Here is a 24,836-nt window from a genome sequence, read left to right on the forward strand (position 1 = left end):
AAATATAGTTGAAGTTAATTTTTAATTGTAATTTTTATTTGAAGAATTATTCTATTTAAATCAGTATTTTAACCCATTTTAGGAATGAAGTTGAAACAAGGTGGTTTTCTCTTTTTTTCTAATAAAAAATTGTATTTACTTAGAAGCATTCAGAATGTCACCAAAAGCTTATATAAATATATATATATATTGCAATTGCAGAGTGGTATTCAGTTAACAGAACAACAACTATTTCATGTAAGCCACATTGGAGACAACTAAAGATGAAAACTATCATCCCCATATTTAACTAATTTGTGCTGTGCACCAACAAGAACCTGCTTTAAATTTCCAACCAGTTTACAACCCCCATACTGTACCAGGCAAGGTTAGTGGCTATTGAAAATACCACCAGGAGAGGGCTATCTAAAGACACATTCGGTAGTGTGTTAACTAACCAAAAAAAAAGACACTGTACAATTTAAAAACAAACCTTACATAGCTTTACATACTATTATTTTTTTTCTTTTAAAGGAGTGAGTTGTGTACAGTGGGGTAAATATTTTTTGGACAAGAAAAAAAACTGTGCTAGAACCAACTTATTCATCTTTTCCTTCTTTATCTTCCTCCTCCTCTTCCTCCTCATCTTTTTCTTCCTCGTCTTCCTCCCCTTCCTTCTTTTTCTTGCTTTTTTCAGCCTGGAAACTCCTTTTTTTTTTTGCTGCTGCATCAGGTTTTCATTTAGCTTGGTAGGCAGCAAAATCCTTTTTGTATTTTTCCTTCAGCTTAGCAGCTTTCTTTTTATAAGGCTGCTTGTCACCTGAGGCAGTGTGATTCCACATCTCTCCCAGTTTCAGCATCGCCAATGAATAGGCCAGGATGTTCTCCTTTGATTTGGGGGCGATACTCAGAAGAAGAAGGCCAGGGGAGGCCTCTTGGGTACACTGGGATCCTTAAACTTCTTTCCCTTTAGGAGGAATGTGGGTTTGCATTTCTCTTCCATAATGGTCCGTGTTTACCTCTGCCATCTTCAAATTTTCCTTTCTCCTTAGCAGTTATGGTCTTCCACCTCTCTGAACATTTCTTAGAAAACTCTGAGAAGATGACTGAAGCATCTCAGTGCTTTTTCTTGTGCTCCTCCCGCCAGTTTGCACAGAGAATGAATAGGATGACTTGCCTCTTGGCTTCTTCCAGTCTCCTTTGCCGATAGTTAGCTATTTTTCCTCAGCCAGGCACAGGGTTGCCCAGTGCCCATCTGGCTCTCACTTGCTCAGGCACTGTCTCTATGGAGCTCAATGTACTGTCAACAAGGTGGTTTTGCTTCAGGGATTATAAGAAACTTGAGGACACTATGACTTTATTTTATATATATATATATATATATATATATATATATATATATATATATATATATATAAATTTTTTTTCCTACATCTTTAAAAGGGATCAGGGCAGAAGGTTACACATTGAGCAGTCATGAGCTTGGAGTCTTTGGGATGTTCCCCAAGTCAAAAGTTTTCAACCTGCTTCTCTTAGGGATGTCCTCTTGCCCTGGAAAGCCACCCCCCTCAGGTTTCAACTCAAGGTGCTGGTGCCAGGACATTTTTTTTTCAGGCAGAGTGCTCATACTATCACCTTGCTTCTTCCAGTACAGCTGTGTATATATTGATCTATGACAGACCTGTGTTCTTGGTGGATTCTCAGCAAATGTTTGATGATGAACTTGGCCTTCAAGATTCAGCTACTGCCCTTAGATTTCACAGCTTATTCCCAAAAAGGAACTGGATGAAAGGGGAACTTCAAGGTTGGAATTTATTCTGTTTAGCTACTTCCCCTGTTTCGTATCAAAGGCTTTGCCAATGGGAATACTCGTAAAGGGCAACGTCAACACGACCATGTTTGAATTGCCACCTGAAACCAAAGTTAAAAACTCATAATATTGTGCATGTCAACTGGTAAACTGTAATGCTTTTCTAGAGAAGAGATGCCCCTTTTCTCTTGAAGACAAGGGAAATAGGCTGGGTGTGGGGTGAGGGGAGTTTCAGAGTTTCTACATAGGAAGGGGCTAGACTAGAAATCTACCTCCATGAGGGATCTGGGGGACTTCCCTTTTTATCTTTTTTAAATTATCTATATTTAAGATGTATAACATGTTTTGATGTACATATACATAATGAAATGATTACTACAATCAAACATTAACATACCTATCATCTCACATAGTCATCTTTTGTATGCATGTGCTAAAGAGTACCTAAAATCTACTCTCTTTGCCAGTTTCCAGTGTTAAATATAATATTATCAACTATAATCTTCATATTGTGCACTGGATCTTTAGGCTTATTTTTCCTACATACGTGACAATTTGTACCCTTTGACCCCATCCTCCAGTTCCCCCCACTTCTTCTACCTCAGATAACCACTTTTCTACTCTGTTTCTATGTACTCAAGTTTTGTTTTTAGGTGTTTATTTTGTTTTGATTCCACTTATAAGAGAGATTACACAAAATTTCACACAGCCTTTTCCTTTCTGTGTCTGTGGCTTATTTTTCTTAGCATTATGTCCTCTAGATCCTTCCATACTGTCTCAAATAACCGAATTTCCTTTCAAGACTGAATAATATTACACGGCGCACACACACCATAATTTCTTCATCCATTCATCCATTGCCTGACACAGGTTGCTCACATACCTTGACTGTGTAAATAAGGCTGTGATGAACATAGGAGCATAGATATTTCTACAAGGTGCTGATTTTATTTCCTTTGGTTATATGCCCAGAAGAGGGATTGCTGACTCAGATAGTTCTTTTTTAAATATCTTTATGCACCTCCACACTATCTTCTATGATGGCTGCACCAATCTACTTGGCCATTAATAGTATACAAAGGTTCCCTTTTCCCCTTATCTTAGCCAACATTTGTCTTTGCTTTTCTTTTTTTTATTAGCCATTTTAACAGGTACAAGGTGATATCTCATAATTTAGATTTGCATTTCCCTGGTGATTGGTGATGTTGAGTGCATTTTCACATACTTGTTAGAAGGGAATTTTCTTGCAGCTGTGTTTATAAACACACTCCTTTTGTGTTGATGTGCCTATTGGGCAGCTCCTTGGATTTTTATCAGAAAAGCAATGTCAATTTCAGCTGAGAGGAGCTAATGGAGATGGAGAAGGTTAAACCCTTCCATCCAGGCAACCAACTGGCCTCCCCACTGGAGACTGAACAAAGAGTTGAAAGGCCAGAGGGAGTCCATCTCTGGGAAATGATAAAAAATTGAGGCCTATGAGTTTGTTCTGAATTCTTAAGGTGTTTTGGCCCTGGATGCTTCCAAACACAGGCTTTTAAGTAATTCTGATCCTCAGAGTGATCCAAGCAAGTCATTCCACATTCACCCTCAATTTTTTACCTTATTCATATCTTATGTTGAGTTTCAAAGAAAATTGATAATAACGAATTGCTGTTTTGAGGAGATAATACCACAATGATACAAAATTCAAGAGTTATACTAGAAAATACAGTGAGATATAATCTGCTTTACACCTATATCTTCCAGGTATCTAACAAGAGTTAGTTTCTTAAGTAATATCCAAAGCTGTTACATGCATATGCAAGTATAGGTGTGCATGTATTTTATGTAAAATTTATATCTGACATATGTGGGAGAGTGATTTTTAAACTTTTTTATTGTGATCCACAAAGAAGAATGAACTTTCTCTTCTATTTCACTGATGTGGCCCTCCATGCACCAGTACCCTAGTGCAGGAACAATTTAGCTTATGTCCATCAGAACCTTCGTGTTTCACATTACCATTCTGATTCAAGATTTTTCCTGGCTATTCTTGCTCTTTTATTTTTCTATACAAACTTTAGAATCAGCTTCTCTAAACATGTGCTTTTTCTTGGCTTACATCTATAAAGGCTGGCTATTGATTTTCATTTCTAGCCACACTGCTCAATTCTCTTGCTCATTAAGGTTGACAGTGATCTTTCAATTAATTTTCTTGAGTTTTTTAGGCACAGAGTTACATTATTTGCAAATATGATTATTCTATCTCCTCCTTTCCCACTTGCACATCTCATATTTCTTCCTTTTGTGTAAAAAGTTGACCAGTGCCTCAAGACCAATGGTCAATAATGTGGTGATAGAGGCATTCTTTTCCTAATTCAATGTGAATGCTTCTGTTTGACTATTGAACATGAGCTGACTTTCCAGATATGACAAATATATTTTATGAAGGCATTATAAATTTAGTTCTATCTTATGAGATATTTTTTTCATAATCAACAATGGACTTTACTTTCCTAATTAACATTTCCAGCAACCACAGGTGTGAGCACATAGTTTTGCTGTTTTGAAATATTAGCATGGTAAACTGTTTTAGTGAATCTCCTAAAATCAAAACCATCCTTCCTCTCTTGAAACACACTTCACTTGATCCTTTTGTATTATTCTTTTACTGTCACCCTGGAATCTGTTTCCTAATATTTTATTGAAGTTTTTGCATTGATAGGCAGAAAAGACATTGGTGTGTGGTTTTCTTTCTTGTCATTATTTTTGTTATTCTGTGGGAGACTTTGGCACCAATATAATCTCCACTTTGTAAAAAGTAACTGAGGCTTTTCTTCTTCTACTACAAGTTTAAAAATCATTGAAAGGATTGATTCGTTAAGGTTATAAAGAGCTCAATATAAAAACATCTGCACCTTGTACTTTGGGAGAAAGTACCTTTTGACAAATTTCCTATTTTTTTTCTCTTATGATTGGTCTCTATAGAAACTCAAATTTTGGGGAGTCAGCTTTAAACATTTATCTTTCCTAGGGTATACATATTTTATACAGGTTTTAAAATTTATTTGTATATGGCTGAACAAGTATGTCTCCTATAATCTTCCCTTAATTTTCTTTACCTATGACTATTTCTCTGTTATTTCATCTATTTCTGCTTTCTCCCTTTTAAAAATAAATCCGTTGCACGATTATTTGCAAAAAATCAAAAAGTGGAAGCAATACAGGTGTTCAACAACAGATGAATGGATAAACAAATTATTGCATGTACCTACAACAGAATATTATTCAGGCACAGAAGAAATGAGGTTCTGATACATACTATGACATGGAAGAACTTTGAAAACATGGTGCTAAGTGAAATAAGACAGACGCAAAAGGGCAAACATTGTATAAGCCCACTTATATAAAATATCTAAAATACAAAAATTCATAGAAACTAGAAGTATGCCACCCCAGAGTCTGAGGAGAAAAGAATGGGGAGATATCACTTAAAGGGCACAGAATTTCTTTTGGGGGTATAGGTCGATGAAAACACTTGGAAACAGACAGCAGTGAAAGTCGTACAACATCTTGTGCAATATAATTAATGCCACCAAATCATACATTTACCATGGTTAAAATGGAAATTTTACATTACATATTTTTTCCACAATAAAAAAGTTAACATTTCAAAAAAAATTAGCGTAGCAGTTTTAGTAATGATTTTTTTTTGACACAACTCGGATTGTTTTGCCATTGTTTACTGGCATTGTATTTTATCTTCCTCTGTGGTACCCTATATTTTTTCCTGAGCTTTCAGTTCCTCTTTACTGTTCCACTAAGTTCCGTGAGTTCACAGTCATAATTTTCAGCTTCTTGGTGGCAGTTTGTTTCAGATGAGAATTTCTTTCCTCTAGGTCCCTGTCCCTTCCCTCTTTTTGTTTTGTAATATCTTTGGATAGATCCTGTGCTGGGTGCCTTTTTGGATGCATCTTTTATTAAAGTGTGTCCTTCCCAGCCCTTGGAGTGGTTCAGGTTGGGGAGGGGCTGAGAAGTTGCAGACTAGCAGGAATTCCCTGGCTCCAGGAGAAACTCAGATGCCAAGACAATTTACATATCTTAGTTTCACCCCTCTCCAGCCAACAGTCATGGGCAGCTACAGAGCAAGACACGAATCAGATCCCCCTTCTAATCACCTTACCAGAAAACAAACCAGAGGTAATATTTCTACATGTTTTTAGTCTGGCTCTTTCTGTGAGGTCAAACATGGAACTCCTCATGGAATGTTGCATAGTTCCTCACGTATGTGGTGGTCTTGTGTTCCTTAGAATATGTGGCTGCTCTTGATTTCAGCATGCCATCTACCTAAGGAAACAGTTCCTTACCAGCCTAGTCTGAGATGTATGTCCACAAACACTCTTTCTGCACCCATATTTGATCTCTATTGCACTGGGCCCCTCTTCATACATGATCTTTTGAGTGTTGGTCTTTGAGTTTTGTTAAAGGTGAAATTCCTATTTTTACTGCCCCCTCCCTTTCTGGAGAATAATAAAGGTAGGGAAATATCTTTATTCTGCCCTTTCAAATGGAAGTCCCAATGTTTAAAGAAAGTAAAATGAATTTTAAAGTAAATATAAAGAGCAGCCTTAAAAAAAGGAAATGTCAAGTAATATTCCATTGTGTATATATGTTACCTTTTTTTAATCCATTCATCTACTTAAGGGCATCTAGGTTGGTTCTACAGTTTAGCTATTTTAAATTGTGCTGCTATAAACATCGATGTGGCTATATCCCTGTAGTATGCTGTTTTTAAGTCCTTTGGATATAGACCAAAGAGAAGGATAGCTGGGTCAAATGGTGGTTCCATTTCCAGTTTTCCAAGGAATCTCCATACTGCTTTCCATATTGGCTGCACCAATTTGCAGTCCCACCAGCAGTGTATGAGTGTACCTTTTTCCCCACATCCTCGCCAATACTTATTGTGTTTTGTCTTCACAATAGCTGCCATTCTGACAGGAGTGAGATGAAATCTTAGAGTAGTTTTGATTTGAATTTCTCTAATTGCTATATGGCATTTTCAGGTAAATGGATGGAGTTGGAGAAGATAATGCTAAGTGAAGTTAGCCAATTCAAAAAAAAAATGCTGAATGTTTTCTCTGATATAAGGAGACTGATTCATAGTGGGGTAGGGAGGGGGATGATGGGAGGAATAGATGAACTCTAGATAAGGCAGAGGGGTGGGAGGGGAAGGGGCAGGGGGTTAGAAAAGATGGTGGAATGTGATGGACATCATTATGCAAAGTAGACGTATGAAGACACGAATTGGTATGAATACACTTTATATAAAACCAGAGATATGAAAAATTGTGCTCTGTATGTGTAATATGAATTATAATACATTCTGTTGTCATATATTTAAAAAATAAATTTAAAAATCTAAAAAGAAAGAAAAAAAGGAAATGTCTTGTCAGGGAACACATGTCCTAAGAACTAATCATGGAAGGGATGGAAAACTTCCTTTACCTCTGCCTCAGTGGTGGGGGACCGGAAGAACAACATGCCAACTCTCTGACAGCTATGCGCATGCTGGTCCTTCCCTGTGAAACTTACTTTTCTCAGAACCCCCACTTCATCTCATCCTCTGAATCCTTTGGTTTCACAGTGTGGTTCAGCATCACCATCATGTGAGAGCTTGTTAAAGATGCAAAGTCTCCCAGACCCAGAATAGTAATCTGCATTTTAACAATTTCATATGCATGTAAAGTCTAGGAAGCATCACTGGATCTCATCTCAAGCACTGTTTTCCTTTCTGGTCCAATCACACTAAATTCCTTTGTTTACATACTCCTCAAACATTCCTTTTCTTCTGAGCTCTCTTGGTAATCATGCACTTATTAGGAAAATTCTTTTCCATTCATGAGTATCCCCCCCACTAATAATGCCAGCCTTCATTGCTATTCTACTATCAATCAATAAATTTGCTGAATGAGTGAATGAATATGCACAACAGTATATTTGTGTCTGAGAGCATTTTTAGTAGCACTTAGCACTTCCCATTCTCCAACCAGCAGACTCTGCGTCAAACTGATCTATGCCTGGAACTCCTCAATCCATCTCTCTGACTGGAATCTTTTTGATCATCCCTAGGCATGGCTTTGGAGCAGGTCCTACCAGAAGAAGTAGAGAATAAGAGCATTAACAGAAAAAAAAGAAAGAAAGAAAGAAGAAATCTCATCATTTGGGTCATGGTTCCCCAACATCTTACATACCTGTAAGTGGCACAAAGAGATTCCATTTCCTGAGTACTATTTTGAAAAATATGAACACGATTTCTATGTGGGAAGGGAAGTTGTACTTCAGAGGCCTTGAAGCATGCATCACTCCACCAGCCGTCAGCCCACAGAGGGCAGGTGGCAGGAGTAAGGTCCCAGTGAAAGAGGGAGGGGCTGAAACAGGCGTGGGAGGATGCTGAAGATTTTCTTCACCGGCTTCCTGAGCCCACACAGCACTCACGCTGTGGAGTTTCTCTTGTCTGTTGTCCTCACCAGTTGTAGCTGAAATTGCCATTTTCAGCTGGGGGCGGGGGGCTGATTTGATGAGACAGAATTGAAAGGTGAAGTTTAAAACTAGTTTCCCTACTTGGGTAATTAAACCTTCACTAAATATAGTAGGTTTAAAATGAATGTTCACAACATTGAAACAGAACATGCTAATTCTAAAAATATAGACTTCCTTGCTGTGAAAGTCCTCTTGGGAGAAAAAACAGACACTGAAGCACAGAAATGATTTCAACCCTCCTGTCCCCGACCTTGTGAACCAATTTGTCCCTAGGCATGAGGCTCACCACACAGAAGGGGAGAAAGTCCAGAGAAGAGATGTTATAAGGCAGAATTGTTCTCTCCATGGGATTCCTCCCTCCACCAAATCTAGCCAAACAACACTTCTTAATGTTACCCAATATATTTAAAATTCAAGTTAGGGCTAGCCTCAGCAACTTGGTGAGACCCTATCTCAAAATTAAAAAATAAAAAAGAACGAGAATGTGGCTCAGTGGTTAAGCACCCCTGGGTTCAATCTTGGGTACAATAAAAAAAAATGTTCAAGTTAGTGGAGGTTGGAATTTTCATTATGTCACTCTGCTTTATACTGCATGATACATTTGATTAGTCATGAGAGAAACACCCAACACCAAGAAATTATATCTGATGTGACACATATGCCCATTACCCCTGATATGACTGTTACACATTATTTTCAAGTAGTAAAATATCATACCACAGCCCATAAATACAATTAACCCATGTCAGCTGGGGATGTTGGCTTAAGCGGTAGCGTGCTCGCCTGGTATGTGTGGGGCTCTGGGTTCAATCCTAAACACCACATAAAAATAAAATAAACATATTTAAAAAAACAATTAATCCATGTCACATTGTACCCTACAATACAATTATTATGTGTCATCAAGAAGATTTTTAGGAAATGAAAGACAAATAAGAAATAAAAAACCTGCAAATAAGAGTAAAAAGTAATTTTCCTGAATGATTACACCACAAATAACATTCATTCACTCTACAGATTAAGAATCCCTAATCCAAGAATCAAAAATCTCAAATGCTCCAAAATTCAAAACTTTCGAGCCTGTGTTGAGGGGATGCCACCAGTGGGAAATCCACACCTCAGGTGATGAGTCACAGTCAAAATATAGATATACCAAAAACACTGCATAAAATCACCTTTTGTTTATGTGTGAAAGGTGTGTAAGAAACATAAATGAATTTTCTGTTTGGACTGAAGATACATTTCCAAGATAAATCATTATGTATACGCAAATATTTCAAAACTCAAAATCCTGAACACTTCTGGTCCCAGGTATTTCAAAGGAGAGATGCTCAAAAGCATTACACCTACTTCTCCAAACAACTTGAAAAATAAAAAATAAAAAAAAAGATCTGTTTCCTGGTTATAAAAGTTCCCTTTGCGATTCACTCAGTGTAACAGCAAAGGACCAAGAACCTCCTTCAAATATTTGTCTTCACCTGGTGACTCTACTTCTCTCCCTGCTTTCTTTTGAACTCACATCAAACACAGAAAAAGTTGTACTAAAGCCATAATGTCCCTCATGATGCTCAACCTTGTCATAGCTGCATGTGACATAGCTAGTACCTCCCTTAAAAATCTTTACTTTTCATTCATTTTGCTTTTTCTTTTTAAAATATTTTTTAGTTGTAGACAGACACAATATCTTTATTTCATCTATTTATTTTCATGTGGTGCTTTCACCCAGTGCCTTATAAGTGCCAGGCAAGCGCTCTACCACGGAGCCACAACCCTAGCCCCTTCATTTTGCTTTTTTTTTTAATATAATATTTTTATACCTTTATTTTACTTATTTATTTTTATGTGGTGCTGAGGATCGAACCCAGGGCCTTGCATTTGCTATGTGAGTGCTCTAACACTGAGCCACCAACCCAGCACCTTCATTTTGCTTTTAACCCATCATTCCTTCTTGATTCTCCTCTGACCTCAGTAGGGACAACACTGTTAGAATAGACATTCAGAATTTGCCTATGTGTACCTCATCTCCAGTGCCCATATAATGCTATATCTTAATGATTTGAATTTTCAATCATCTTTTTAACAAAAATACATATGTACATATGATAGAGTAACAGCCTCTTTTCTCCCAAGATGATTTCTGCATCTTTACTCTCTTTCCCTGTTTTCTAAAAATAGGAATAACTTTGGAGGCACATGTTGCTGTAAAATATTCTGTGAAGCCTTTTTACTTGATTTCTTTTTTCTTTCACAGGAAATATGGCCCAGTTCATGGCTTTTGAAAAACTAGAGAAAATTACGGCATATGAAGTAAAGCATTGTCATTAGTACCTTATAATTTCCAGGCTCTTCAGCTGGTTCAGAAATCACAGAAAATCCTTAGCTGTCTCCTTGGACATCTTCCTCTCTGCATACCCTGGAACCCCAACACCCACATGCACACAAGATGGCTGAGATCTTAGATGAGCTTCTCCATCTTTGGGCAAAAAGTTACCATGGATAAGGAAGAGACCTTGTCACTCTGAATCCTTCAAATCCCTCTTTTTGGTCCTTCACTCACTATCCCTCAGGGAATCATCAAACTTCTGGATGGCGGGCAAATATGTACAAATTTTACCTACAATTCAGCACAGAACAGTGGCAACTGGGAACATGTTAATTTGCAACTGCTTTCTATTTTTAAAAATCTTGGAGGAGGGCCCAATTTAATATCTTCAATTATAGATGATGAGATAAAAGCCTAGAAAAATGCTTTGCCAGGGCCTCAGAGTGGCTAGAGCAGCATCAGCACCAGACCAAGCTCTTCCGGCATCCTTCTCTCCTACAGGCCTCCTGCCCTAAGCTTTCCAGAGTTCTGCCAAGGGATGCTTTGCACAGAGAGGGTTGTGTTACACAGAGCCCCTTCTGTTGTGCTCTTAGTGTCTTGGTGTTAGAGTGATGCCTCTAGATGATCTTGATAATTGGTCTATCTGTTTATCTGTGTTTCTACCTGGACTCCTACCAAAAGCAATCCATTTATTAGCAAATCTTTCACAAAAACATAGCTGGCCTAATTTACATCTAAAGGTTGGGGGGCAATGGCATAGTGACTTGAATAGCAGTTCTTCTCTCCAGTTAAGATAATCATAGGGTTATTTCCTATCATCTTCCTTGGAAAAGTTGACGTTCATTTGTACATTAATTTCCCCAACCAGGACTCTGGGTTAGAACTACAGGTCTGCTTTTATTCAAGGGTGTCCTCAAGGTTTCTGATTTTACTCTCTCCTGAAGGATTTTTTTTTTCTCCCAGTAACACTCTTCAGGAGTTTTCCTAAGTAACAAGTAAATTTCCTGAGTTTCAGAATATCAACTTCATCTGTACCTAAGTCTCCATGTTTTTGTAATGAACAATCTTGGCAATTTCTTGGCTACTAAAATACTTTTTATTACATAAACATGTTGTATAATGGGGAAAATGATATTGCAGGTGAGAAGATAAAATTTCTTCAAAATTTTGTGGCTTAAACATGTCTCTTTCTCTTTCTCCCCATGAAATATGACTAAAAACTAATTCTTAGACAGTGCTTGAAGTGGTCTTCCCAGCCCTCTGGCCACCATATACAGCTTGGATTGACATCATCAATACTTTGTGAATTTAGTTTATAAATTCTTTGGATTGTTCCCGCTTCCTCAAGGGCAGGAACAATCATTTTTACATTTTCCCTCACACTCAAAGTACGTAGCATGGAGTATGAGTCAACAAACATTTTTTGTGTTACCCTGTTGACTTTTCTCAGTTTTTTATAGAACTTAATTTTCTGGTCCCAAAAGAATAATCAAGCTTCTGGATGGCAGGCAAATATGTATAAATTTTACCTACAATTTGGTACAGAATAGTGTCAACTGGTAACATGTTAATGTGTGATGATCTTACCCCAGCTTGATCATAACATTCCATGCCATATTTGTTGAGTGGAAGGGAAAAGGTAGGGTTTACTTATCTATTTTTTTAAAGTAAATTTGGTGAATATGGATTCATTCTACAACCTGTAGGTACATGAACTTCCTCACTTCTCTACTTTTCTAAGTTGAATTCCAACTGTGTCAGGAGCTGCCCTGGATGCAGACATCTTTAAGCACCGGGTTCTGACCAATTATTGCCTTCAGCCTGGCTTGGCAGAGCCAGGTCGCAGTAACTTGGGTGTTACACCACTGGGATAATGAGGTGTGGCTCCAGGAGTAGGCATCACCCAGAGGGGTTGAGCTACACTAACCTATTCCTTTGTAACCCTTTTCCCCTTTCCCCTTTGGGGGATAGAATATTCCATGAAACAGCCTCCCCCAATAAAGCATAGGTTCAAGGCAAGCTTTTTCTCTTTTTCTTGCCTGCCTTGCCCTCCTTGTGGGAGCTGAGGAACAGTCACTGAACCCAAAGAAAAGGTACTTTCTGTGTCTGTGTCTTTATTTATTCCCTCACTTGGAGTGACCCTGATCTGTTTAGTTGTGTGTCACAAAACAACTGGATGAGACCTCTTCCAATTGGGCCAACAGGAAATCCAATCTCATTTTCAGGCCACCATCTACTCCACTCACCAACACAAGAACACTGGGGCTTGTAAAATCCATTTGGGGATGGACCTCTGGTCTAGTCCTTGGTCTATCATAGTTTTAGAACCTTGAAATATATTCCAACCCACGTGGTTTCCCTGAGCAGCTTTCTCCCCACCGCTGGAAGCTACAGAGTCACACATTGAGTCCACTGACATCACTCTCAGGAGTCACATCACTCCAACATCCTTAATGTTCAACTTGTCCCCTTCAACTTTCTAGGCCTCCCTCAAATGTCAGCCCAATGAAGTTGCTCCAAAAGCACAAATTCACGTCACAAATCTCTTCATCCTCTCCCTGGGGCAAGGGAAGCTTAGGCTTCAGCACAAAACCCTCTAGCTACCTGCCACTGGTAGGGATGGAGAATGAAGACAGAGAACAAAAGGAAAAATTATTTTTCCAAGCATTCATGCCACCACAGAATAAGCAATTTTCACTGCTTACCACATCCATGCTCAAAAACTTGGTAAATACAGCTATGAAGTTATTCTCAGACAAAACATGTAGAAAGAATTTTTTTTCTTTTATAAAGACCCAGGGATACTTATTGAGGAAGACATGGAGTCAGGAGAATTGTTTCAGTGGGATGAATGACTAATCTGCTTCTCCCATCCACAATTCTCAAAGTAGCATCTTTTCCTTAATGGGAAATGGTCATGTTTACAATAAACCGACTTTATTTTCAGTGATGACTTTCTGGATGTGTCCTCCCAGTCAACTTACTCAAACCAGATTGACTGAGGGAAATTAGAATAATTTTGCATATTCTGAAAGTCTTCGTGCACAACATTTCAAGAGTTTTCAAATAAACTGCTCAGGAAATAGACTCAAGTGGAGATTCTGGTCATTTCACAAAGCCTCTCAACTGTGTCTCAATTCTTGAACCTGCCAATTGCTTTGTTGTGATTTCCAAATGACTATAACACATTTGGAATCTACAAGTTTATACAACTCAGGAATTTTTTTAGCATAAATTACATAAAGCACATTCTTAACCTCTAAAACTTAATGGGTGTTTTACGTTGTGTTTACTTTTTCCATGGGAGCCAAGAAATAAATCTAATGTGTCTGACACTTTTAAGAGATGTGCTTATTCTATAGCCTGAATCCAATTCAAACATTCAAAGTTCAAGAGAAAAATGCTTAAAAGGAAGTGGTTACGATATATATATTTTTACCACAAATATTCAAATTTATAATATATGTAATATATCATAATTATGTATTTTATAATTGTTTGAATTTAATTACCTAGTGAACTTTCAAACAGGCAGCTATTTTAGAATCTACCACTACTAATAGGTTAAAAGACTTTATGATTATAGGTGACATTATGTATATAGGTGACTGTATGACCAGTGTGATTCTGCAATCTGTACAATCAGAAAAATGAGAAATTATACCCCAATTGATTCAAATGTATGAATTGCCAAGATCATTGTAATGTCATGTGTAGCTAATGAAAAAAAGAGAGATGTGAGATATTATTCCCTCTTCACAAACAAAATGTCAATTCTTTGTTCGTTGCATTAAGGGAGGGGTAAAATGAGGCAGAAAGTAGACCAGACTTAATGGACTTCATTTCCGGGGGTCGGGGGTGGGATACAAAGTAAACCCTTAAAACTAAAAAGAATATTATGGTATTTACAAAATACCTGAGACAACCAAGAAAGAAAAATAATGCTCCATCTCACCCTTATCACCATCCCAGAAAAAGAGAAATCTTTCCTTGGAGCAAAGGAGAACAAAGAGAGGGAAAGAGTAATTGCATCCCGCATCAAGCTTTCAGGTAGAGGAGTCCATGCAGGGATTCTGGATCCTCTAGCACTTCAGAGAAACAGGAATTTAAAGATGCAGCTCCCCCAAGTGGGGCAGGAACATAGCAGAGAGAGTCACCTGAGGGAAAAATCCCCCAGGCAGACAGAAACTGGAAATGGCTCAGCAGCATCATATCGGGGACTCAAGGGCCCCGAGGGGGAGACAGTCAGCTCACAAAAACCTGCACAAGACCAAATGAGTCATCCCTAATGTTAGCTCCCCAGAAACTGTACCCAAGGTATGAAATGAGAGAAAAGGGGAAGCCAAGTCTCATTGAGATTATTTGCACTATAGTAATAGATTGGGAGAGGGTTGGTAAGAAAAATCATGGTGGACTTTAGGGAAAATACCATTGATGGACTGCGATTCCTCCTCTATGAAGGAAATAGTTAACACCATAATAAGCTTTTTCAGTTAAGCAGAGAGACAGTCATGGACTTTACTCACTGAATTTGTCTATTTTTATTGCATTATGAAACAAGTGCATTGTGAGTATCCTTAAAAAACTACAACTATTTATGTCATCAAAATGCCCACTAGGTCAGGAGGGGAAGGTTATTATTTTCACATACATACACAGGCATGTAAATCAAAACATATTTCTACATAATAGAAATGAAGCAGATTAACAACAATAGTTTGGTGTCATTTCATTTTTTAAGGGATCTTGCAGCATTCAGATACTTTTCTAACCATTGTGGCACAACAGAAGACATCATCATGTCTTAAATTGAATCAGTCACATCCACATTATCAAGGGTAATCTCCTTTACTCAAAATCAGCTGACTATAGATGCCAAACACATCTACAAAATACCTTCATTCATAGCCAGGCCTGAAACACATATCTGTAATCCTAGTGACTTCAACACCAGCCTTAGCAACTTAGTAAGACACTGTCTCAAAATAAAAATAAAAAGGGGCTAGGATATAGCTCAATGGTAGAGCACTCCTGGGATCAGTTACCAATACCATATATATGTGCATGCACGCACACATACACATACACACACACACACACACACACACAATACCTTCATAGCAACACCTATGTTAGTGTTTGTTTAAATCACCAGGCACTATAGCCAAGCATGTTGACACAGAAAAAATAACCATTGCTAGGAATCCATGGCATGCATTGGCATCACAATTAATTAGGCTAACACCTATGGTTGACTCTAACAAATATCCTGTTACAACAAGTATCTCTGGAGCCCAAGGGGCCACTGAACTTGATCAGGATGGCAGACATGATTATTACAAGGACTGTGGGGTAGCTGGATTTTCCCAAGTGCCCTTCAGTATCTACAGGAAGAAAAAAACAAGCTCATATTTTTTTTAACTCTGCTCTAAACATACTCTGAGAACAAGATTGTTTCCCCTACAAGTCCTAAAAGGATCTCATGTATTGCCACAGAGAATTTATTGATAAAATCAAAGACAAAATTTAATAGTGTGGGTGGCTAAATTTTCAACATCTGTTTACTCCAAGATTCTCATACAAAAGTAAAGGCACTGATTTAGAAATAAAGGGGTCCTAAAATGTGGAACGAGGACATCTTGTCGTATTTAAATAAAACCAACAATTTTGAAACCCCAAAGTCTCTGAGTCTCTGAGTCTCTGAGAGTCACTCTGAGTTTCTCTTACCAGTGGGAGTAACTTGCTCCTTTTGTCCTTTTCACCGGCCTTTGTTGCTTGAAACCCCTGTAATTATGTCACATAGAGAAGGTAGCTTGAAAGAATGCTCATATTTTCAAGACCCACCACAGCTATAACCACCTCTTTAGCCACTTGACCTACAACTAGGTTCAAATCTCAGCATGCTCCAGGGAGTCAGGTATATACTGTACTACAGAAAAAAAAAAATCTCAAATTTTGCTAAATATGTTGGCAGAAACCTAGGAAATGTGTATGAAAGTAGATTCTAAGTTCATTAGAACAAGAATAGAAGAAGGATAGATGACATTAGATTGGATCAAATTTGTTGATATGGGTATATTTACTAGAGATTCTAGATTTAATGTGTTAATTTATTTTCATCTCAAAGTGACTCTATTGGGTTCATGTGGACTGAAACTTGTTCAACAGTGGTCTACATTTAATGAGTCTGGAACAACGGGGCATACATATAAAGCTTAGAAAGGTAGAAATATGGGAGTATTATGCCCGACCTGCACACCACCTCTCAATTTATCTTCCAAGAAAGCCTACATATACTCCCTCCCTTAAGGCATTGAAAATCCTTGGGTGGAGCATCTATACCTTGTGGTTGCTCATTTTGTAGGCCACATATAACCATGGAAGATATGGCTCTGATGAGACCCCTGATTTCAATGGGATGATGGAATTCCAGTGGAACAGAGACAGTGGTTAAAAGGGGAGGGGGCAATTAACCACCAAAGAAAAAATGAATACATTTATCATAAAGGGTACCAGAAACATAACGGTATTTAATAGACTATAGGTCTGGTAGCCAAATCCTGGCTTGAGCTGCAACAAAGAATGTGAAGAGGTATGTGAACACACTTCTCAGAATGAACTTGATGTAGGAAGATTATGATGCATGTGTACACTTTCCCAAAGGGCAAGTGCCATAGAAGAGACTCTTTAAAATCTTTCAGGATTTCTGTCAGATTTCTTCCATCTATCCCCAAAATGGCCAGGGAAACAGGAGAAGAGGTTGACAATATGGACTTCTTACCAAGATTGACCTGGCTACCACTAGTGCTGATTTTCTAATCTGCCAACAGCAGAGATCAACACTGAGCCTTTGACGTGGCATCACTGACCAAGAGAATAATAAGTCAGCACCTGGTACAAACTGGATTTCATCAGACCTCTTCCAGTTGGAGGTATATGTTTATGTGCCTGTATATACTCTGGGTATGAATTAGCCTTTTTGCCCATGATCTTTTTATCAGAACCACCATCCATGGACTCAATAGAAAAGCTGATTCATCATCAGTGTTGTCTTAGTCATTCGGACTGCTATAGCAAAATACCATATACTGAGTAGCTTATTTTAAAAATAAACCTATTTCTCATAGTTCTGTAAGTTGTGAAATCCAAGGTCAAAACATTGGAAAAGTTGGTATCTGGTAAGGTCTCATTTCTCATAGATAGCACCTTCTGGCTATATCTTTTAAGCAGCCAGTGAACTCCCCTGGGCCTCATTTATAAGATCACTGATCCCGCATATGAGACCTGCACCTTCATGATTTAATCACTTCCCAAAGGCCTTACTGCTTTATACCATCGCCTGAGGATCAGGTTTCGATATATGAATTTTAGGAGGACACAAGCATCCAGACCATTCCACACACAACTGCTTTTGATAGTGGGGTGGACTTCACAGCAAAGAAAGAACAACATGTGGTGCCCACTAGTTAACTGATTTTATCACACATCCCATCACCTGAAGCCATTGGTCTGAGTGAAATGTCAAATAGCTTACTGAAGGCTCAGTTATCAATTGGAATATTTTCACGGTGAAGAAGAGGATATAGAGTTTAAGGACAAAGTATCTGCCTGAATAAGGGACTATTAAATGGTGCTCTCGAGGTCCAATAGCCAGTAGCACACACTCTGCAGTGAGTGGCACCAGCACAGAGAGAAGGTTTCCTACTGAGTTTTACTGATGCCCTGGAGGCGGCTTGAGTGAGACCCAGTGAGAGCCACTTTGCAGCCAGCTCTGCAAGAACCCCAGAGAAGCCCACCCACAGTCCTGGCCCACTGGCACCCCTGAACTCCAGCCCTGGCCTATGGCACCTCAAGGAACGTCACCATCCAATGACTCACAGCACCTGCTTCCCCAAGGGAGGGGTGAATCTCAGCCTTAAGGGAGAAACACCCTCTCCACAACCCTTCCTCACTGAGTCTTCTCCCTCCGTCCTAGATAGAGTCACTCCTCCACCTATATTGTATTCCCTTTTCTTTTTTCCTTCTTTTCTCTCTCAGTATTTGTAAACTGTTCATTTTTCAAGAGAAACTATTCCTTAGTCCATATGTTAATGTTTCATAATTAAAGAATACAGGCCAGTGACAAACTTCTATTAAACTTAAACCAGAGAAATTTCTCACATTCAAAATCACCTTGTACTCAGAAAAATATCAGACTTCTTCATTTCCTTACAATCTTTCATGGAATCATAATTTCTACTGAAATTTGTGTGCACTTTATTTCTTGCTTTAGCCAACCTATACAGAGGTGCAAACCCCCAAAAGGAGGGCCATGAATGCCACAGCAACATGAATCATGGATTCTTGGCCAGAAGACCCTACATCAGAGGTTTTGTCAAAGCACTGGAAGCCATGGTAGTTATTGCCCTCAACACCAATGTCCTTCCTTACTGATAGAGAAATTTGTTCCTGTGTTCTCTGGTGTGTAATTTACTTCTTTTATAGTTAATCATCTTTTACTAGTTAACAATTCTATTAAATTTTTCATGCTCAAATTACTGATGTGACTTCTGTCTCCTCACTGGACACTGACTGCTACAGGTCCCTTCAGAAAAAAAAAAAAAATCCTCTTTAGAAAAGTTCTAATCTTTTCTATAAGTGAATTGATACTATTAACAAATTGCAACACCTTAAACAGGACCTTTCTCAAAGTAGATGCTTAATAAATAATAGTTTGCTAAATCTTTGCCAAACAGTTATAACTCTACAATTTGCCTTTCAAAAGGCTGTGGAGAAACTGTAGCCGGGGAAATTGGAAAACAGGCTGAGAGTTCCTCAAAATGTAAAACATAAAATTACCCTAAAGCCCAGTAATTCAACTTCTAGAAATATATCAAAAGAAATGAAAACAAAACTTCACAAAAACTTGTTCACAAATGTTCATAGCAGCATTACTTACAATAGCTAAAAAATGAAAGCCATCCAAGTACTCATCAAGTAATAAATGGTTGTATAAAATGCATACAATGTAATGATATTGGGCCATAAGAGGAATGACATATATGCCTCATCCTAGGTGAACCTTGAAATCATTATGCTAAGTGAAAGAAACAAGAACTGGTCAGAAAGATCACATATTGTATGACTGCATTTGTAGAAAATGTCTAGAACAGACAGGTGTAAACAGTTAGAAAGTTCACCTGTGGTTGTGGGTAGGAGATTGCAAAAAAGGGAAAGGAGGAGGAGGAATAGTGCTAATGGATATGGAATTTCTTTGGGGGTGATGAATATGTTCTAGAATGAGACTGTGATAATGCTTGTACAATTCTAAGAATATACTAAATTGAGTGAAATGTACACTTTAAATAGAATTAAATGTATGTGAATTGTATCTCCATAAAACTGTTTTTTTTTAATTGCCTTTTCAAAGTAGGTTTAGATCTGCCTCTGTGGTTCATGAAATGTATCCAAGTGACGCTAAAATAAAACCAAGATTTCAACTCAATGAGTCACAAGAATCTTAATTTTAAATTTTTTTCTAGCTATTTATTTCTGCTTCATTTTATTTGCTTTTAATAAAAATTGCTTTGAGAAACATCTAAGAGGCTAGTGGACAATTTTTCTTAGATGTGCTGTAACAGGCTGCTGCATGAGACTGCCTGCAGGGATGCCTGGTTGAATGTGATTTAAAGTACAATGATTCTAAATCAATGTTAAAGATGAGCTCATGGGAGACGATAAGCAGGACAGTGGGGTGGGAAATGCCGAGGGCTGTCCTCTAATTCCATGTCTACAAACAGGGTCTAGAGCTCTGGAAAATGCTCTCGTCTCTCTGGGTTCTATCCTTATTGGTAAAAGGAGGGTATTCAGGCAAATGGTCTCTGGAGGTCTTTGGGACTGTAAATTCTGTAGGCCTGAGATTCTGTTATGTAGAAGTTAAAGTTCTTTACCAATGGTAGGAATAAAGAAAAACATGGGCAAGATCTAAGCAAATTTTGCAAACAAGGTTAAATTTTTAACACTAAATGCTGAAGTATGGTGACCTCCGTGGCCATCAAATAAGCTAAGGAGCACAGAGTCCCTCCGTGGTCACCAGTGCTACCATTCTTTAGGAAACTGGACACATAGCAAACCAGGGGCTAGATAGGAGTAAAAAAAAAAAGGCTAACTATTCAAAATGAGGACTGGTGAATGAGGTTACAAGATTATTTTTACATTTATTGGTATATTTATTGCCATTTTCATAAGAATAGTAAGAATTCTTTTTGGTTTTCTGTAGTTATTTCTGGGTTGAAAAACAACAGTCAATTTTGAAATAACTAAATCCTTTATACAATTTTCTTTCATATTGCTCATCTGTTCTTTTTCTCCCTGAGGATCTTGCAAAGCATTGCACCTCAGGAAAAATGAAAAAAAAAAAAAAAAAGCAATTCCTTTTTCTTTCTCATATCTCCTTTTCTGTGAAATAAAAGTCACCATAAGAGTCTTCCTTCCTAACTTCAAATGTTCAAGCTAAATCTAATTCTAATTGCTACTTATATTAGCTAATCTCACATTTAAACCATGTTGATGACTTTTTACCAAGGATTTGAAAATTGCTTAAGCAATATCTATTTACTTGAATGAATTATAAGCTAGATGTTGCCCAGGGATATTTAAAACTTAATCTTATCCTCTCAAATTTCACCTCATTTTACTAGGTATGTAAAATGGTCAGAGATTCAGTGAGTTAAAAATCTTGTGTTCACAAAATAGAAGGAGACTTACCTTTTATGTGAGTAATATATAAATTAACAAAATTACAAATGTAGCCGGGTATGATGGCATACACCCAAAATCCCAGGGGCTCAGGAGGCTGAGGCAGGAGGATCACAAAGTCAAAGTCAGCCCCAGAAACTTAGTGAGATCCTAAAGAAATTCAGTGAGACACTGTCTTAAAATAAACAAGGGCTGGGGTTGTAGCTCAGTGAAAAGCACTTGCCTTGCACATATGAGGCACCAGTTTCCATCCTCAGCACCAGATAAAAATAATAAATAAAATAAAGATATTGTGTCCATCTACAACTAAAAAAATTTTTAAATAAATAAATTAAATAAAGAAAGTGGCTGGGGATGTGGCTCAGTGATTAAGCACTCAGTGAGTTCAATCCCTGGTACCAAAAAAATTATGAATGTGTTATATAAATTAATATAAAAGCATATACTGGATATTGGAAACAGGTAGAACATATTAGATACAGATGATATTTTATTTTATCTATTTATTTATTTATTTAGGTATTGAAGATTGAACCGGGTATTTAACCACTGAACCACATCTCCAGTCCTTTCTCTTTTTGAGACAGGGTCTTGCTAAATTGCTTAAGGGCCTACATTAAAATTGCTGAGGCTGGCTTTGAACTTGTAATCCTGCTTCAGCTTCTCCAGTCACTGGGATTTTAGGTATGCACTACCATGCCCAGCTAGATGACATTTAAATGAAAAAAAAAAAAAAAGTACAACAAAATATAAACTTTCAAAAGGTGATAAAGACCACAATGTTAAAAACAAAAAAAGAAAAAAAAACCCACAGGAAAAATTAAAATACTTTTGCTAATTAGCTGCTTAACACATTCTAGAATACATTATCCCTTCAGTTTTAGTTGAATACTGTTTGTCTTGTCATATGACAATGACTGTTTCTCCAAAATAGCTAATTAAGAAGCATCTCTCTTGTTCATTGTATATTCTGTTTGATTATCAGTAAATATCACAGGGCCAGGGTTTTGAAAAAAAAAGTCATTAAACATTGTTGGAAATAAAGCTCAATGAAGCAAGTTATAACAGAAAGACAGCACTTATCAAAATAAATGACTTGATGAAAATGCAGCCACTATTGGCCTTATGCCCCTTCTTTCGACTGTACAAATTAAGCTTCTCTCTATTGTCATTCTCATCTTCTGTTTTTCATGTCCTGTTAGGGAGAGTTTTATTTCTCATAAAAATCTCTGTCTTCTGTCTTTATTTTCATTTAATATATATGTTGATCCTTTTACTTATCTGCATGATTTTAAACATGAGGGTTTAGTTTATACTGTGATACAATAAGAGCATTTTGATATCTTGAAGCTTCTGCTAGTCATCTTTGAGTTGTTTCCACCTTCTGGCTATTGTGAATAATTCTGTTATGAACACTGCGTGTACTACTTGTGTTTGAATACCTGTTTTCAATTCATCTGGGTAGATAGCTAGGAGTAAAACTGCTGATTCATAGGGTAATTCTGTGTTTCACTTTTTGAGGAACTCCCAGGAATTTTGCCTTATCTCTAATTGTGGAATAAAAAGAAATTTCTGTTACCATGGTCATGTTGGGGAATTATTTTTGGAAAAGTCTGGTCAAGAAAGCAGGAGAGGGGAAAATGAAATGTCCCAGCTCACCTCCCCAAGTAACTCTCAACTCTGGCTGCACATCACAATCACCTGGGAAATTTTTTCCACGCAGCAATTAAACACTTTGGGAAAACCTGACTTTAAAAGAAAAAGAAAACCTTTGGAAAGTATATTACTCTATCGTCACCTTCTTCAAAATGTTTGAGTGGAGTTACACAAACTAGAGAAAGCTCTTGCAGGTCGTGTACTGAGACCCAGTCAGGTCCTATGCTGTGTAACACTTCCTCTGGCTTTCAGAGGACTGGAGATGAGAAGAGTGCCCCAAACTATTCACTATAAGTCAAAAAGGTAAAAACAGTAATCCATAAGTCAAAAGGATACTGCATGGCTTTTCCGACTCAAACTATTAGATAAGAAGTACCTAAGTTTTCTACTTCAGGAACCTAGAACAAAGGAAAAAATAGCAATAGCAAATTTTATTAAACATTGACATTTTTAGGTATTGTGCCAAGCATTTTGGTTATATTAGCTGACTTAGTCCTCCCAATAACTCTACTGTATTTTAAAGATAGAGAATCTCAATTCCAAAATGTTAAATAGCACCCAATGTTTACAAATCCAGAAATATACTTTTATGCAACCCATTGTTTTGAAAAATCATGATAGAATTAGAATATATTTAAAACTGATTTATAATAAAAATAATGCACATCAAAACTCTTTGGAGACTACTAAAGCAGTGCTATGAGGAAAAATTATAGCCTTAAATACATATATTAGAAAAGGCAAATTTCTGTTAAACAATGATCTTATCTTACAAAGCTCAAAGAAAATGGGTAAAAGAAATAAAACAGAACACAAAGTAAAGAAATAGAGAACAAATTTACAAGACAGAGATTAGCAAAGCCTGAAATAACTTTTTCATGGAAGAGAAGTAATTTATGTAAAAGCCCAAAGCTATTTGACTCCCTAACCCAAGTACTCAGGCCTTGATCTAAAAGGCTACATATAACCTGCAGCTGTTCCTGAGGCCCCTGAATTGCATGATCTTCATAAAAACAACTCTGACCATTTACAGAAGACAGCAAAGTTTGCTTTTACAAATGGATCCCAACAGTGAATTCATTCTTATTATTGCAACATATTTGCAATTTTTTTAAGCCCACATCTTTTCTATTTTAAAATAACGCTCTCAAATTGTAGGGGAAAAAAACTAGAAAAAAATAATTGCTTGCTGCTTATGTGAAATAATACTTCATTTTATATTTCAACAAAAAATTACTAGATTATTACTTTTCACAAAAAGGAGAATTTTGTTAAATTTTGGTATTATTAAGATTACTCAGAAAACACAAGTACCTTACTATTAAGAACCTAGGTGGTGCTGGGCACATGCCTATAATCCCAGCAGCTCAGAAGGCTGAGGCAGAAGGATTGCAAGTTCAAAGCCAGCCTCAGAAACTTAGTTGAGGCCTTAAGCAACTTAGTGGGATCCTGTCTCACTAAAAATTAAAAAAAAAAAATTTAAAAATTTAAAAGGGCTGGGGATGTGTCAGTGGTTAAGCACCCCTGGGTTCAATCTCTAGTACCCCCCAAAACAAAAGATCCTAGGTGGCAAGAGCTTACATGCACTTACTTGAAAGATTCCCCAAAGCCACTCACATAATATTATGTACCCTGTGATCTTTAACAAATATTAATTCAATAATTTACTGTTCTGGTTTCTCCCTTTTCCCTCGGGTTTTTACACACCCATTTGGGTCATAAATCCCAGGACAGGTAATCAAGGCAGAGTATCTTGAAGAGTAGTCTCAGATCCAGCAGCATCCAACATCACATGGGAACTGTAAAATATGC

The 24,836-nt window shown here is 37.4% G+C and overlaps 1 long non-coding RNA gene across 2 annotated transcripts in view; it reads right to left on the minus strand.

The window, feature by feature from the left end:
* LOC131424628 (uncharacterized) overlaps positions 1-24,836 on the minus strand; it is a 559,968-nt gene that overhangs the window by 514,178 nt on the left and 20,954 nt on the right. The gene's annotated exons all lie outside the window — the stretch shown is intronic.

Source organism: Marmota monax, unplaced genomic scaffold, assembly GCF_021218885.2.
Source record: "Marmota monax isolate L192 unplaced genomic scaffold, Marmota_monax_Labrador192_F-V1.1 WCK01_AAM20220418_F8-fsc00037, whole genome shotgun sequence".
NCBI lineage: Eukaryota > Metazoa > Chordata > Mammalia > Rodentia > Sciuridae > Marmota > Marmota monax.